Source organism: Lissotriton helveticus, chromosome 9 (assembly GCF_964261635.1).
Source record: "Lissotriton helveticus chromosome 9, aLisHel1.1, whole genome shotgun sequence".
NCBI classification, from domain to species: Eukaryota; Metazoa; Chordata; class Amphibia; order Caudata; family Salamandridae; genus Lissotriton; species Lissotriton helveticus.
This window is the reverse complement of record NC_136070.1, coordinates 1,247,505,146-1,247,520,973: the sequence shown is the minus strand read 5'-3', so window position 1 is coordinate 1,247,520,973 and position 15,828 is coordinate 1,247,505,146. Positions and strand designations below refer to the sequence as shown.

General features: G+C 47.9%; 1 protein-coding gene across 1 annotated transcript in view; it reads left to right on the top strand.

The window, feature by feature from the left end:
- Window positions 1-2,459: 2,459 nt before the first annotated feature.
- The window catches only part of COL7A1 (collagen type VII alpha 1 chain), a 313,236-nt gene continuing 299,867 nt past the window's right edge, over window positions 2,460-15,828 (top strand). Inside the window, exon 1 of the mRNA XM_078662399.1 lies at window positions 2,460-3,218. The gene's annotated coding sequence lies outside the window, so the exon portion shown is untranslated. The remainder of the gene's footprint in view (window positions 3,219-15,828) is intronic.

Here is a 15,828-nt window from a genome sequence, read left to right as displayed (position 1 = left end):
CCAACACTTACCCTACTGTTGCATCCCCTGGAGTTAGAATAGTAATGTTTACCCCTACACTATCCAACACTTACCCTACTGTTGCACCCCCTGGAGTTAGAATAGTAATGTTTACCCCTACACTATCCAATACTTACCATACATGCAATGTAATGTTATGCGTTGTAATGGTATGCTTTGTAAAGGTTTTATGTGATGTAATGGAATGCGTTATAAATGTAGTTTTAAAATTTTTGTTATAATGGCATGCAATGTAAATGTATGTGTTGTAAAGGATGTTGCAGTGTAAAAAACGTTTTGTAAAGGCATGCATTGTAAATGTATGCGTTAAAATGTCATACATTCCCAAAACAACTACTAACCATCTCTCTCACTTGCAGTGTGACAGTTCAGATTATTCCAGGTCCCCAAAGCTGAAGGAATGACTGGGGAGGCAGGTATTAATATTTTTGTATGTATATTCTTACTCATAAACAACAGTTGTTCTAAATTAGAAGAGCAGCGCCACCATGTGGCAGACTGTCATAAGTACAGTGTTGACAATTAAGTGCCAGTGCCCAACAGCAGAAACTACGGGCTCAAATTAAGCACTGGGTGTATTTGTACAGCAGTAGACAGTATCCTAGTCTTTTAAAAAAGTGCATGGCTGCTGCTCATGCTCTAGTGCCTGTCCTTGTATTTTTGGCATCCTTGTACCATTCACCTCCATCTCTGCCTGGCCCATGTTGCCATACAGATCCCGGGTTCTTCTCTGATTGGCCCTTTTTTGGTGTATACACAGAGCTTCCTACTGCTCTGAAGGTCAGGCTGGTACTCCGTAGCCGCCCATATGTTTAGTCCTTATTACTATCATAATTTGCACACCCATCTTTCATATACCCTCACCCGTCACACCCCCAGGGTCTGTGTCCGATAACAGGATAACCACCCCTGGGTAGTCATCACATACGCCCTTGGGATGGGCACACCTCCCACCTAGAGTCGAACAAAAAACACCACCCTTCCAACCACAAATTCTACACAGTGTAGCTTGCTCTCCGTGTGGGTAAGCGCTTCAGCACCCCACATGGGGTAGTAAGCACTATGCGAATGCTACAGTACAATACAATACATACAGAACTTTTACAGTGTTACACAGTGCTTTGAGTAGGGCGGGTCTCACTGGGTCTGAGCAACAGCAGTTTTTTTTAAGGGGGCCTCGAAACGGGTCTCTCTATTGGGCTCTGTTTTGTGCCCTGGCACAGGCGGTCAGTTTTTTCCCAGACTGCAGTGACAGCAGGCACATCGATGTGCGCGTGCTCACACCGCTCACTTCTCACCAGTGGAGAAGTCACGGCTTGACGTCATGCCAGGTGAGCGTTGCAGGGGAAGGGAAATCCTTTAAAGACAGTCATTTTCTCTCTGGATTTCCCTTCTTTTTGAAACTCAGGAGCAGCAACATTGCCTGGTGTCACCAGGGCTTTAAGTGGAAGCTTTTTCAATATTATATACAAGGCCACAGTTGCTGCTTATTTACCTTATGCAACCAACAACCATTGACAAAGCCAATAGTCCTGACTTGTTGTAGGTGTAATGTTACTTGTTGTATCATATATCTGGACGCAATGACAGAAACAGCAAAATACAAGTTGGGTGGCACACTATGCTAAGCAGAGATTTTTAGCGTATGTGTTTTTAAGCCACGCCTTAATTACATTGGTCACGCCCATTTGAGAGACCCCCCTCCCCCAGTTTTTTCATCCAACGACTCTGCAAAGTCCACTGTTCGTGTGCCGCAGCTCCTCGACTGCTCACTTGTTGGTGAAACACTAGATCCGCATGAGACGCTTGTAAACCACTCAAATCCTAAAACTGGTGCTGCAGCTAGGAGAACCTCCTTTCTGGAGTCGCCTTTTCTAGTCCCAGGGCGCACACACACACGTTCCCATGCGTGCTTTCAGGTGCATTCGCTCCTCCCCTCATTTATCTTAACCCTTAACCAGTGGCATAGCTCCCCCCTCTCCCCCCCCCCAATAAGTGTATTCTGTAGTAAATAGTTGGGTACAGATGCTTTAAGTCGGGTATGGTGAAATGTTTGTCAGATTTCAAGTGCTGTCAGAATAAGAAAGGGCAACAAGAAATCAGTGTAAAGTCTGCAAAAGCCCAGAAGTTTGAAAAAGTTTTCCCAATTGCAGCATGGAGTTGAGGTTGACATTCCCTGATTTGATAAGTCAACAAAAATCATAAACACACCGAAAGTCCTCAAACATGTCTGAGTGTCTGATGCTGTGCCAGGCGCACCCACTCACTTGGGGGAGAGGGTGGGGGCGACCGCTTTCTTGGTAAAGAGAAAAAAAAAACTTTGCTAAAATCATTTCCTTTTTTCCCCTTTATTTCTTTGGAACTTTCCCTGTGTGGTGCAGCTTAGCTCTGATTTAAGGCTGTTGTTCCTCGGGGCCAATGAAAGGCCGGCGATCAAAGGCGAAGAAAGAAAGAGAGCCGGGGGTGTAGTCTGCACATGAGTAATTCAACCTAGGAGCAGGAATCCTCCGCAAACAAACGCAGACACCCCCTTTCACCTGGCAGCCAGAGCCGGGAAAGGGGAGCTGGATGCAGCCTGCATTTAAATAGCACGGGGGCCATTGGCTGCTGGGGGCGCAAGGGGAGGGCCCGAGGTGCAGCGCCGGCGTAATTAGCTCACCGAAGCAATTTCTGCCTCTTGGGGGCATAAATCAAAAGGGAGAAGTTTAAGGAGTGAAGCGCGAAGTTGAGAGGAAGGAAAGAAGGAGGCGAGAGAAAACAGGAGAGAGAAGAAAGAAAGGAAGGAAGGAAGAAAGAAAGAAAGAAAGAAAGAAAGAAAGAAAGAAAGAAAGAAAGAAAGAAAGAAAGAAAGAAAGAAAGAAAGAAAGAAAGGAAGGAAGGAAGGAAAAGAAAGAAAGAAAATAAAAGGAGTGACGTGCAAGAGGGGAAGCAAGAAGAAAAGAAGGAATCCTATACAGAATTAAAGAAAGAACCACAGAAAGAAGAAGAAACTGGACTCACCATCCCCGGGAAACCCTCCACTTCTCCCCCTCTTGTAACCCAGATACTCCCCCATCCCCCTCCGCGCTTTGGGACTCGAGGAATATAAAGGGGGTAATCATCCGTGGACCCTGACCGAGGCAGGAGGAGGGACCCAGCGCCGCTTCCACCCCCCGCAGGAGCCCCCCGCAACTGTGGATTATGCGTGCACCGAGAAGGTAAAGTGCAGCCCCTGCCTGCGCGTCTCAGCTGCGCCTGCTCCCTGCGTGCCTGGCTGCGCCAGATCCCTGCGCGTCTCAGCTGCACCCTGCGCACCGTGCGCTCCTCGGCTGCGCCCGCTCCCTGCGCTCCTCCGGCCCCGCTGCTCTGGGGGCCTGGGCTCGCCTGGGACGGGGAGGGCTCCAGGCTACATTCATAGCCGCGCGGATCACATTTCCCGCATGAGAAAAGGTTCTTTTTAAGGAGCCACATGGCCTGCGCGACGCAGCACGTGCAGAACCCATCTCTGATTAGAACATGCAGGGAGAAGCCAGAGTGTAGCAGGTGTGACATGGGCACCAGTGCAAGGAAGGAAATGGCCCCAAGCCACTTTTTGAAATGTAGAATTCAGCCAAAATCAGGTTTCAGTGTGCCCCGGTGCAACTGCACCTGCTGCACCGCTGGACACCTACGCTCCGGAGGGAGACCTGCACGTGTCTTTCCCCAGGGCTTGGCATCTGCGTGACACACAATGCACTTTTATTATAGTGATTTTCGCTGCAGTAGTTTGCACAGAAAGGTGAATAACAGGTGTGGTTAGAAAGAACAATCCAGCTTCCTTCTAGGCGCTTTCAGTGTTGTCATATACGAGACCCCAGAGAAGGAGGTGAGGGGATGGCTAGTTGTGTCCGCCTCATTGGGATGAAAGGCGGAGTGGGCCTCTTTCGTTTATAAACATGGGAATGAAATATGAAGTGCTTTGATGTTATGTCAGTGAGCTGGTCTTTACCTGCCTGCTGTCTCCCCCCCCCCCCCGGAAGACATTCCCTAATCACTGATAATCCCATGCCTGTTTTTTTTTTTGGGGGGGGGGGGGGTCTCGGTTAGCTGTTTGTACCTGCTCGCTGCCCCCAAAGACCACCTCTAAGGGTGTGGGGTGCTCAGTGAGCTGATTGTAGCTGACGAGCCCTTGCCCAGCTCCCCTCCCGTGCTCCACGCCCCTTCGGTTCTGCTCCGCAGGCACAGAGCCGAGCAGGCTGCACGGTGGTCCCGGGGCTGCCTATCACTGCCCCCCCCCCCCCCACACACACACTTCCCACTCAAACATTTAATAAATGGAGAAGCAGAGACTTCTGGTGCAGTCTGTGGCTGAGTGTGCGCCAAGGGGTGCCCACTGATGCCTGCACACCCCTCACTGTCACCCTGCTACTGCCCCTGGCACCCCCACAGGGCTGCGAAGGGGGCATTTGATCCATGCAGCCTCCTTTCCTAAAGAATAGACTGTCTGTGGCCTGGGAACCGCTGGATCTTTCTCTCAAAAGCTAGGAATGAGCTCAGTGCGAGAGCAAAGGCAGAGCAAGGAATGAGCTCAGTGCGAGAGCAAAGGCAGAGCAAGGAATGAGCTCAGTGTGAGAGCAAAGACAGAGCAAGGAATGAGCTCAGTATGAGAGCAAAGGCAGAGCAAGGAATGAGCTCAATGTGAGAGAAAAGGCAGAGCATAGGATGAGCTTGAAAGGGCGAGATTTTGATCGATACCTTATCTATTGATCCAAACCTCGATCTGGTCGACTGAACCTTTGTTGCCTGTCTGTGAGGAAAGAAAGTGCACCTATTTCCAAATTAGTTCACCCAATAAAAGGACTCTGCTCCCAAAGATCACAAACAACTTCTAGCTTTCAAAAGTTTATTGTAAAGATATGATAAGCTGCAAATACAGGCATCTCAGAATGAGATTCACGAGATACACAGGTCCAATTACATACATGTGCTCTCGGAAAGCCCTCAGACGAGCAACAGAAATTACTAACACAAGTTCTAAGAATAATAAAGCTATTAGCATCGACGCATATCTCTCCTTCATTTAGGTTGGAGGAAAACGCACAGGTTAGGCTGTCCCTACCCTGCTCTAGATGGTATCCCTACTTAACCAAGCCCCAACCTAACAAAGGTGTCAGCAGTGAATGACCCCCAAGGGAAGTCACTCACTCTTAGTCTCTTGGTGAAAACCTATAGTTCTCCAGTCATGACCCCTCTCTGCCTACCCATCCGCTCTCTAAAGGGTCCTCAGGTATCTGCTCTAACTCCACCCAGGGGTGCTGTCCCTAATACAAAACAGTCAACAACATTTGAGACGCCCCTTTCGAGACGCCCCTCACGTGGTGTAGCTTCTGGCTTTTTCCATGATGCTTTGTATTGGGCCTCATACGTTAGAGTTGACCTTGCTTCTCAGACTCTTCTCCGGCCCGCTGATACCCCTTAAACATTCCAGAACCCTCCTCCATGTCTGGGCCGTCTACTGAACAGACCTCTATTCATTCATTTATAATTGGATCCCCCTTTCCTCTTGCAGACAGATATCTGCAGCCAAGAACCCAACTCTCATAGACTTCCAAAATACAGGCTTGCAACATTTCTCAGCCCAGACATGTACGTGTAAATCAATGCTAAAACATTTCAGGCCTACAATATTTCTCATAATGATTATAGCATTTCAACTTCTTCATTAATTAAAGCATGTTAATACTCTTATTCTATTATTCAGTAAACATTTTTATAAATCCTGGCCCATTAATGCAATGACCAAAACATTAATACAATCTGTGTCGTGAAAAGAAACATCTTCCCTTTCCCTCCAGCTCTGGCCCTGAGGCCTACCACATTCTGCGTTTAACCACCTACCATCTTATTTTTTAACAGCTACACGACATGGATTCAGAAATAATCACATCTACTAAAATCATATAATGTCACACATTTCTGTATTAGTTCCACTTCTACTTAAATCTCTATATTAGCTATACATTTAGAATATAATTGCAGATACTATTAGCACTCATGGCATTTCTCCTCATGATTTGTGCTTACTACAGATAAGTGTGATGCACTCATACATTTAGGTCAGTTTGCGCTCTCTCAGTTCCCCCCTTTGATGACCTCTCGGGGTCATCACTAACATTTAGACTGCAGTTATTGCTGGCATTCTCTGCGCTTCCAGAGCCCTCAGACTCCTGTACTGATTATCTTGTATGGCAGCCAATCTCTGCAGCTGTTCTCTTTGGGCCCTTTCTGACCTTCTTGCTCTGTACCATTTGAATACTCTCACCAATCCCCACAATATTATCCCACAGATCAATATTATGATGATAGGTTTTAGAATGTACCAAACAAAGCTTTTGCCTAAGGTGGAAAACCACCCACCAACTGCACTCATTCCGTGGCCCACCTTTTCCCAGACATTTTCTCTACTCAAGTCTTCGATCTCCTTGTGAATACTAGTTATGTTCCTAATAACCTTCTCAAGGGGTTTCGAATTGTCTGGAATGTAAGTGCAGCATTCCTGGACCTTCAAAGCCTTACAGACTCCGCCCTCTTTTGCTAGTAGGACAGCTAATGCAAGACGGTTCTGAAGAACCATAGCCCTTATCGATTGCATCTCTCCTTCTACCAGCATTAAGGACTGAGCAGTGCTGGCAGACAACCTGTCGACAACTGTTGCCAGTCGTCTAATTTTAACATCATTAAGGATTACTCCCAAAAGAGGGAACATAGCTCCAAAGACATCTCCAACCATTTCTGCATCGCCTATATCTCTCCTTCCCCTCGAAGATGTCTTGCCCTCAATGATCACTAAGTCTTGTGCATGATATATTTTGGGGAAGACAATTGCTAGGTAACATGATCCATACCAGTTGTCAGGTAGTCTCACGTAAGCATTTCTTCCACATACAAAATACACATTTGGAATCACTTGCATTCCCTTCAGGAAATCCTTAGTGTAGTACTCTAAATTAAAAGCATGTTCACAGTCAACTTCACCCACGTATACATTTTCATAATACGTTTTGGCTCGGTGAAGACATAGCTTTCCTCTCTGCGTTTTATCTAAAGCTATTGGACCACTACTACCCTTTCTCTTGTGTGCCTTCTCTTCCTCGGTCCAATCTGTTTTCCATTGTCCTGATTTTTTCAAAATCTTTTGTCTCCTGTAACGATCATCCACCTGCCCTATGAACTTCTTCTCGACTTCTGACACCTTGCATGTCAGGTTATTTCTACGGGCATGTGAAGTATCTAAGGTAATCCAAGGAATGAAGAACTTGGCCAATCTGTCTTCACTCTTCCAGTAATCCCATTTGTTCATCTGCTTATAATTTGGGACTTCTGGCAGCACTGAATCATAATTGGAGAAATAGTATTCAAAACTATCTCTTTCATAAAATATACTAAGCAATAAGCTACATGTAATGCCATATGTCAGCGGGAGGTGATGATATCGGATTCCTTCATCTACAGACGCAGGCAACTGCATGCAGACATAACAATCCTTAACCTCCATGGCATCCACGTATTCATATAAAAGTTTAGCATAAGCATTAGACCTAAAGTCTCCTTGGGACTCGTCTACGTGTAACCTGCGGGCTTCTGCAGCCAATAACGCTTTCTCTTGAGTGTTTTCCCCTTTTTCACCAGCAACAGTGGGTGTAAGCGTTTCTGCAGAATTCACATCAGTTACCTTTGCCTCTTCCTCATGTCCCTTTACATAAGAAATTGTTACCACTAAAGCTATTAATATTATCACTCCTACTATTAGTGTACCTATTATACATTTTGCTCTGCGGTTCGGTGTGCCGGCCTCCATTTCGTCAGACAATATAGCTCTCTCTTATCTTAGAAAAAAGTTCTTTTCCTCTCGTTCCTTTACAGTCTCTTTTCAATTCTTTTGTCTTTAGAATCCACACAACTGGAGGCTGACAACCTTCTTCGCAAAAGTCCTTTAACAGTTCAATAAAGACAACCCTAGCCCTTCTCCATCAACTCAAGGGAAGTTCCCTATTATTCTCTGCTTCCTGGGCGCTAGGTAATCTTCTTTTTCTGCTTACTTTATTTACAAAGTTCTTTAACAGTCTACTATCAGGTTTGTGGTTGCAGCTTCAATAGCATAGTTCAGTATTTCCAAACGAAGATTGTGCTCTTCATGTGCTGTTATCGTTGTACCAAAATCGGGGAATTGCAATTCTGTAAGGAACATGTTTTTTAACTTGCTGAGGCGGGGAGGTCTGGGGAGCATGAATGTTAGTGACCCTTCTTGTTCGACACCGGGTACCAACAGTCGTATTTCCACGGTGATAATGGGCTCAGAACTGGACACCACCACCGCTCGGATCCTCCCTGTCTCCGGTTTCACAGACATTTGTCGCCAGATATGTCCACTCAGGTGTGGAGTATCTTCTGTTAGGCACACGCACTCTTCTTGACCTTCTTCGGTCCGGTGCTTCAGCGCCCTGAGCACCTTCTTCTGGGTCTGAGTCTTCTGATATCGGAGGAAGGGTTAACTCTGGAGTTGACCTCAGGCTAGAGCTCCTTCTTTGCGGCCAATTAGCTTCTCCACGTGCCCTTCTACTCCTTCTCCTTCTGGTCTGTTCTCGCTCTCTCTCAGACCTGTCAGGGTCTGACTCGTACTCCCAGCTACTTTCTCCTTCTTTGCGTCTTCTGTTTTGCTGTTGTACTGACCGTCCTCAGCTTGGTCAGACTCGTTCCCTGCTTCCGCTGGCACCTCTACAGCTTGGCTAGCCCCCTCTATGGCTTCTCGGTCCTCTTCTGGACGTCCATCCGAGAGAGGAGCTGTTTCTTCCCGAGGTGCTGGAACCCTTCGCGTATGTGACGCGTGGATCCAATTGGGCAGGCCTCCCACCTTCACAGCTGTGTTCGTGATCAGGATGACCTGGAAGGGCCCACGCCAACGAATATCCAAGCAGCTTCTTCTCACATGTTTTTTCACCAGGACCCAGTCCCCAGGGTACAGGTCATGGCACGGGCCCTGGCACGCTGGAACCTCGGCAGCCTGCACCTGAAGGGACACAGAACGCATGGCGTCAGACAGCCCCTTACAATAGTCCAGGATCATATCATCTGTGATATTTAACAGTGCAGTAGCTGGGACAGATGGCAGCCTCATTGCTCTCCCCATTAACACCTCATGTGGTGACAACCCTGTCCTTCTGTCTGGGGTACTACGAAGGCTCATGAGAACCAATGGCAGGGCATCAGGCCAACTCAGGGTCGTTGAGGAACAAACTTTTGCTATTCTGGCCTTGATAGTGCCATTGATCTGCTCCACAATTCCTGAGGCTTCGGGTCGGTAACTGCAATGCAACTTTTGATCAATATTTAGCGCTACACAAACCATCTTCACAAGCTCGCTGTTAAAATGCGTTCCCCTATCTGATTCCAAAAAGGCCGGCACCCCGAAGCGAGGAATGAGTTCCCTGAGCAGTAACTTGGCCACTGTGAGGGTGTCGCACCTACGTGTAGGGTATGCCTCAACCCATCTGGAGAACACACAAACAATCACCAGGACATAGCGGAGGCGGTTGCATCTTGGCATTTCAATGAAATCTATCTGCATTCGATTGAATGGACCTCCAGACCTTCCTATGTGACTTAGTGCAACTGGTGTTCTTTTCCCTACGTTCAGCTGCTGGCAGGTCACACAACGCTGGCACACTGCTTCTGCTGCTATTCTAAACTTAGGATTGTACCAAGTTTGCCTAAACACTCTCAGCATAGCATCTCTCCCTAAGTGTACGGGACCATGTATGAGTCTAGCCATTGGACTCACCATCTCATTGGGCAACACTGCTCTGCCGTCTGCTGAGACCCAAAAATGGGTCTCACCCATTACACATCCTGCCTTTTCCCATGTTTCTTTTTCAGAATCAGGAGCATTTTCTTGCATGGTTGACAGTTCATCCCAAGTATCAACAGTTTCCAGTATCATGGCTAATTCAGTTCTTACATTTATTCCACCCACTTCCACCTCTGTGAAAGAGTAACCTTGTTCCGCGCAATACCGCGCAACTTCATCAGCATATCTATTGCCTTTCGAAACAAAGTCCTCATTTCTGGTATGTGCGGTGCACTTTACAACTGCGATACTTGCTGGGCATTGCAATGCCTCTAACAACAGGCGCACAAACTCTCCATTGCGAATGGGAGAGCCTGAAGAGGTCATGAACCCTCTTTGAGACCATAACTGCCCGTAATCATGAACTACCCCATACCCATATTGGCTGTCGGTGTATATGGTGACTCGAATTTGATTGCTTGCCAAGCAAGCACGTGTCAGGGCAATAATCTCGGCTACCTGAGCGGAGTGTACTCCTTCCAGGCACCCAGCTTCCACAACTCCAGTAATTGTACAAACAGCATAAGCTGCTCTCAACTGCCCAACTTCGTCTCTTACACATGAGCCATCGACAAAGAAAATTTCATCTGGGTCAGTCAGTGGCTCATCTACGATGTCGGGTCTGGGTTTGGTGCATAGTTCAGTCACATCGAGACAGTCATGGTCTGTATATTCATCATCATCCTCAATATCATTTGGAAGTGGCATCAAGGTAGCAGGGTTCAAAACAGAGCATCTCTTGAGGGTCACATTCTCTGCAGCAAGAATAACTTGCTCATAGCGCGTGAGCCTGCTATTGGTCAGATGCTGTGTTTTGGTCCTGGTCATCAACAGTTCAACAGAATGGGGCACGCACACCTCTAACGGGTGCCCCATGACGATATTTTCACATCTCTCAATGCTGACACCCGTTGCAGCAACGGATTTGAGACATCCGGGCAACGCTGCGGCTACTGGGTCTAAAGTAGCCGAGAAATAAGCAACTGGTCTACGGGCATTCCCATGGATTTGGACTAACACAGACAACGCGCACCCTTCTCTCTCACAACAGTAAAGAAAAAATTGTTTATTGTAATCAGGCATTCCCAATGCCGGAGCACGACACAGGTCCTCTCGCAGCTGTAAGAACGCCATCAAACAGTCTTTGTCCCATGGTACCGGATCACTCACCTCTTTGTGCGTCAGTTTTTGCAAGGGCTTTGCTTTCAGTGAAAAGTTCACGATCCACTGTCGGCAATAACCCACCATCCCTAGGAACATCCTGACCTCTCTCTGTGTCTTAGGCGCATTCATTTTCATGATCGCCTCTATCCTGTCTGGTGACACCTTTCGTTTGCCTTTCTCTATTCTGTGTCCCAAATACTGCACTTCTGTCAGGCAGTACTGCAATTTTCCCGGGGACACCTTGTGCCCATTGGCAGCTAGGTGATTTAACAAAGCAATAGAGTCTTCCCTGCAAGCTTCTTCTGTTTCTGACGCCACAAGGAGGTCGTCTATGTACTGGACCAGAACTGACTTCTGGGGCAGCACTAGACTTTCAAGATTTTTCTTCAAAAGCTGGTTAAAGATCGATGGGCTCTCTGTATACCCCTGAGGGATACGACACCATGTTAGGACGCGATTTTCCAGCTTAAATGCGAAAAGAAAATGGCTCTCTTCGTCCAGAGGGATCGAAAAGAAAGCCTGACAAAGATCGATCACAGTGAACCACTCAGCTTGGAATGGAATCTGAAACAGTATCACTGATGGATTCGGTACCACTGGACAACACGAAACGACTATGTTATTAATCTTTCGAAGGTCCTGCACTATCCGAAATTTCCCATTTGGTTTCTGGAGACCCATAATCGGGGAGTTGCATGGACTACCCACGATTTCTTTCAGTATTCCCTGTTTAATCATGGACTCGATCACGGGTTTTATGCCTGCAATCGTTTCAGGAGTCAATTTATATTGGGGTGTTCTGGGGAACTCAGCATGCGGTTTCACTACAATTTTCACTGGGTCCACCCCTTTGACCAATCCAATCTCTTCCCCAGTGAAATCCCATACTTCTGGTGCCACTGTCTCTCTCAAGTCCCAGGGGAGCTCATCTACTGTTAAAGTAGGGTACAGCTCCACGCATATTCTTGAGTTTGCAACTTTGAAATCTGCATCATCATCATTGGTCAATACCTCCACTCCCTGAGGTGTACAATATATAGTACAATTCAATTTACACAACAGGTCTCTTCCTAGCAGACACACAGGACTTGAATCGCAAACCACAAACTGGTGCTCATCGCTGTACTTCCCTATTTTCACCTGTACCGGTTCTGTCAATTGGCTGGTTATTCTCCTGTTTGCGACCCCTACCACCTGTATGGTCTCTCCAGACATGGGCAGGTCTGGAACTGCAGCTGATCTGATCGTGGACCTAGTGGCTCCTGTGTCCACCAGAAATGTCGTAGGGCACCCTGCTACTTCTGCTTCAACATAGGGTCCCCTCTGGTCCACCTCCAAGGCTGCCCCGAGGGTGCAGTCTTCTCTTTCCACTCTCTGTCCGGTTAATGGGTCCACATAATAGCACTCTTCCCCTTCCACAAACAGGGGCATTTGTCTATAGGTCTTACCCATACTCCCTACTCGAGGAGGTTGCGGGAACTGGGCTCGGGGAGGAGCCCCCCCCCCTTTGAGCACCTTTCCTTGGTATGGCGTTACCCCTCTTGTAGGCGCGCTCTGGACCTCTTCCTCCTCTATCTCTTGTTCTCCTATCTCTACATTGTAGGGGCACTCGCGTTTCCAATGCCCCACCTCGTTACACTGGTGGCACCTTGTCGTTTTCTTCAAGGCAGCTATATCTATTCTGGGTCTAAAGGTGGAACTCTCCTCATTGCCCTTGTTCTGGCTGTACTGCTTCTTTCCTCCTGTACCTGTCCCTTGCTGCTGTTGCTGTTGTCCCCCCTTTCCTGCTGCCTGCATCTGTACCACCATCAACTTTTCTTTTAGTTTCTTAGCCTTAGAGTCTATCTCATCACAGCAGTACCTGGCATATCTCAGTATTTCGTCTAGAGGTTTAGTTTGCCAACAAATCGAGTGTTGCTGAATCATTAAACTAATATCCGGTCTCAGTCCCAGGACGAACTTGGACACAAATTGCCCTATGTCTTTTGGATCCATTACATCCAAGCCGCTATACTGTTTAAACGCCTTCAGCAATCTCTCGTAATACTCGTGGACTGTCTCTTTGGGTTCCTGTCTTGTTCGGTCTATTCTGACCCAATCTATGTCTTGCATTGGCACTTTCTCTTTCAGCCAATTCATCACTCTCTCGAATTTTGCCATCACAATCTCGGACGGCCCATTAGTCTTGGCATCTCTCTCTGGCTCCGTTGTGGGCCATTCAGCGCTAACCTTGCATGCTGTCCACAGATCGCCTGGTACTACAATGTCAAACAGCGTGTTCAGATCTATCCAAAGGACCTTTGAGATTTTTACAAATCTCTCCACTTGCTTGTACCACTCCACTGGGTTTTCACGTAATTTGGGGAAAGAGGTGGTAAAAGCAGCTAAATCTCCCCTACTCCAAGGGACATGTACATAGTTCCCATTTGCCACTTCCCGCAAAGGGTAAGCTTCTATTCCCTGCTGTCCTGGTGTCATACCAATCATGCTTCTCCTGCCGGTCCCTTTCTTGGACCACCTCTCTTCCCACTTATCCAGTGCCCTCCATGTCCTTATTCCAGCAATCAGTTCCCTTATGTGCGTTTTCAGCCCAATCGTTCTCCTCTCATCTAGGTCTCGATCTGTATAATGTAGCCTGTGGTTACCCTGTAATGCTTTGGTTCTTGACAAGTCCACCATATATTTGCCTGCTAGTTCGACTAACTTCTCATGGACTGCTCTCGCTTTTCGAGTAATATCTTTTGCCATATACAGTATTTCATCCTGTTCATACATTTCCATTCTTTCTAAAGGCAGGGTACCATCTACCATGTCATCCAGGTCTGACCTTAAACTGGAGACATCGAGTCTCTTGGCTTTTATCTCAGCTCGCAATATGTCTTTTGAAGGGGGCTCACTGGTCTCCCTACCATCCCAACTTCGAGCTCTACGTTTGGGCTCGGGAGAGTTAATGGGTGGTCTCCCTCGCTCCCATCTCTCCAGGTCCCATGCTCGGCCATCCGATCTAGGAAGGTGATGGAACACGGGCCTGTTACCCCCACTCTTGCTCTGCCCACTCTCTTCTTCTTCTCTCCTCTCCCCGCACACCTCTCTGTTATTCTCCCTCTGCTCTCTACTCTCTCTTTGCCTAGTATCGCTCAGTATCTGATACGATCCTTCCTGGTTCCCCATATTCCCTGGGCTGCGCTCATTTCCGTCATCACAGGGACTATGGTGCGACCTCTCACAACTCCCATTCAGTTCTCTGGTGCCAGGTACACAGTGTGGACACTTAAAGCTGTTCCTGTACTCTTGCGCTCTCCTCTCCCCTTCACTGAGTATTGGGCGCGCCACCCCTCCACTCCCGGGGCCCCCGTTTTCCAGGTCTGTTCTATCTCCCCTCCGGGCCCAATGGGTGACTCCCCTACTCTCTCTCTCTCTACAGTCCCACTCCGGGCTGCTCTCCCCAGCCCCGCAGTGAGTCCGAGCTCGGCTGTCCTGACTTTCCCTTTCAGCTTCCGCAGCATTGATGCTCTTTTGAGCCTTCACTGCCTCATCCCACTGCTTCATGTACTCATTTAGCTCTTGAAAGGATTTTCGTCCAGATCCCCTCAGATCCATTGGCCATCTAGGGCCCCCAGGATCTCCTCCTGGGTCTCCTGCTGTGTGCATCGGGGTGCTCCACTCTCTCGGTATCGGCCTCTGACTTGGGGAATTGATCGTATCGTTCCTCCTTGCCATCTCTGCTCTTTCTCTGTCTTTCCGTACCCGTTCTTCCCCTCTTGCTCTCTCTTGGTCATATATCGATATTATAGGACCTATGGTAACAGGTACCTGTAGTGCATCTGGTAATGGGTAGGATGTGGCGCTTTCCGTTTCCGGCGCTCTTTGTACCACAAACCTCCCGACTACCTGTTGCACCTGGCTAGGCTGGGACAGCTCTTTCTTTGGCTCAGGATCCCACTCTGAACTGGGAAGCGGTCTGTGCTCTCCTGCATTGCCCCCCTTTTCTCCTTCAGTATTCTCGACCTCCCCCCCTGCTCTATTATACGGGGGTGGCCTGTCTGTCAATAATCTGTTTATCAGGCTATCCTCTGTTTCGCTCTCCTCATCTTCTTCTAGGGGGCTTTTATTTACTGGCGCCTCTAACACTGGGTACAGTTTATTTACTTCCATGTTATGCACTCTCCATCTTTTAGCATCCGCATCCCACCTGGCATCCTGTACTGCCCTTACCGATCGTTTCACCCTTTCCTGTCGTCTGTTCATATTCTTTTCATGCGCTGCCCTAATCCATGCATCAAGAGCTTCAAACTGGGTTGGTCTAGGCAAGGGTCTCATTGAGGTCATGACTGATTTTAATCGATGTAACACCTCTAATCTGAACGTCCCGTACTTCGGGAACGTCAGTTCCTCATTTCCTTCAGTAATCTTACTCCACTCTGATATCCAAAGGATCGTATGCAGCCCAACATTCACTGCCATATAACGAGCTGGCGTACCCTCCGGCGGGGCTTCTTCCCCTTCATACGATCCCCGCTTCTCTTTCTTAAACACCGCTTTCAGCCATTTAAAACACTTCATAATTATGCGCAAAATATCCAGCCCCGCTACTCTGTTTACTTCCTGATGACAATCTACCAATCCTGTCGCGGCTTTGCTAGCTTGGCCTATCGCAGCGCGGTCTTTCTCCAGTCGGCCAATCACGTCGCGACCCTGTCTGACGTCTTCGCTAGCTGGCCTATCACAGCGCGGTCTTTCTCCGGTCGGCCAATCACTGCGCGACACTTTCTGACGTCACT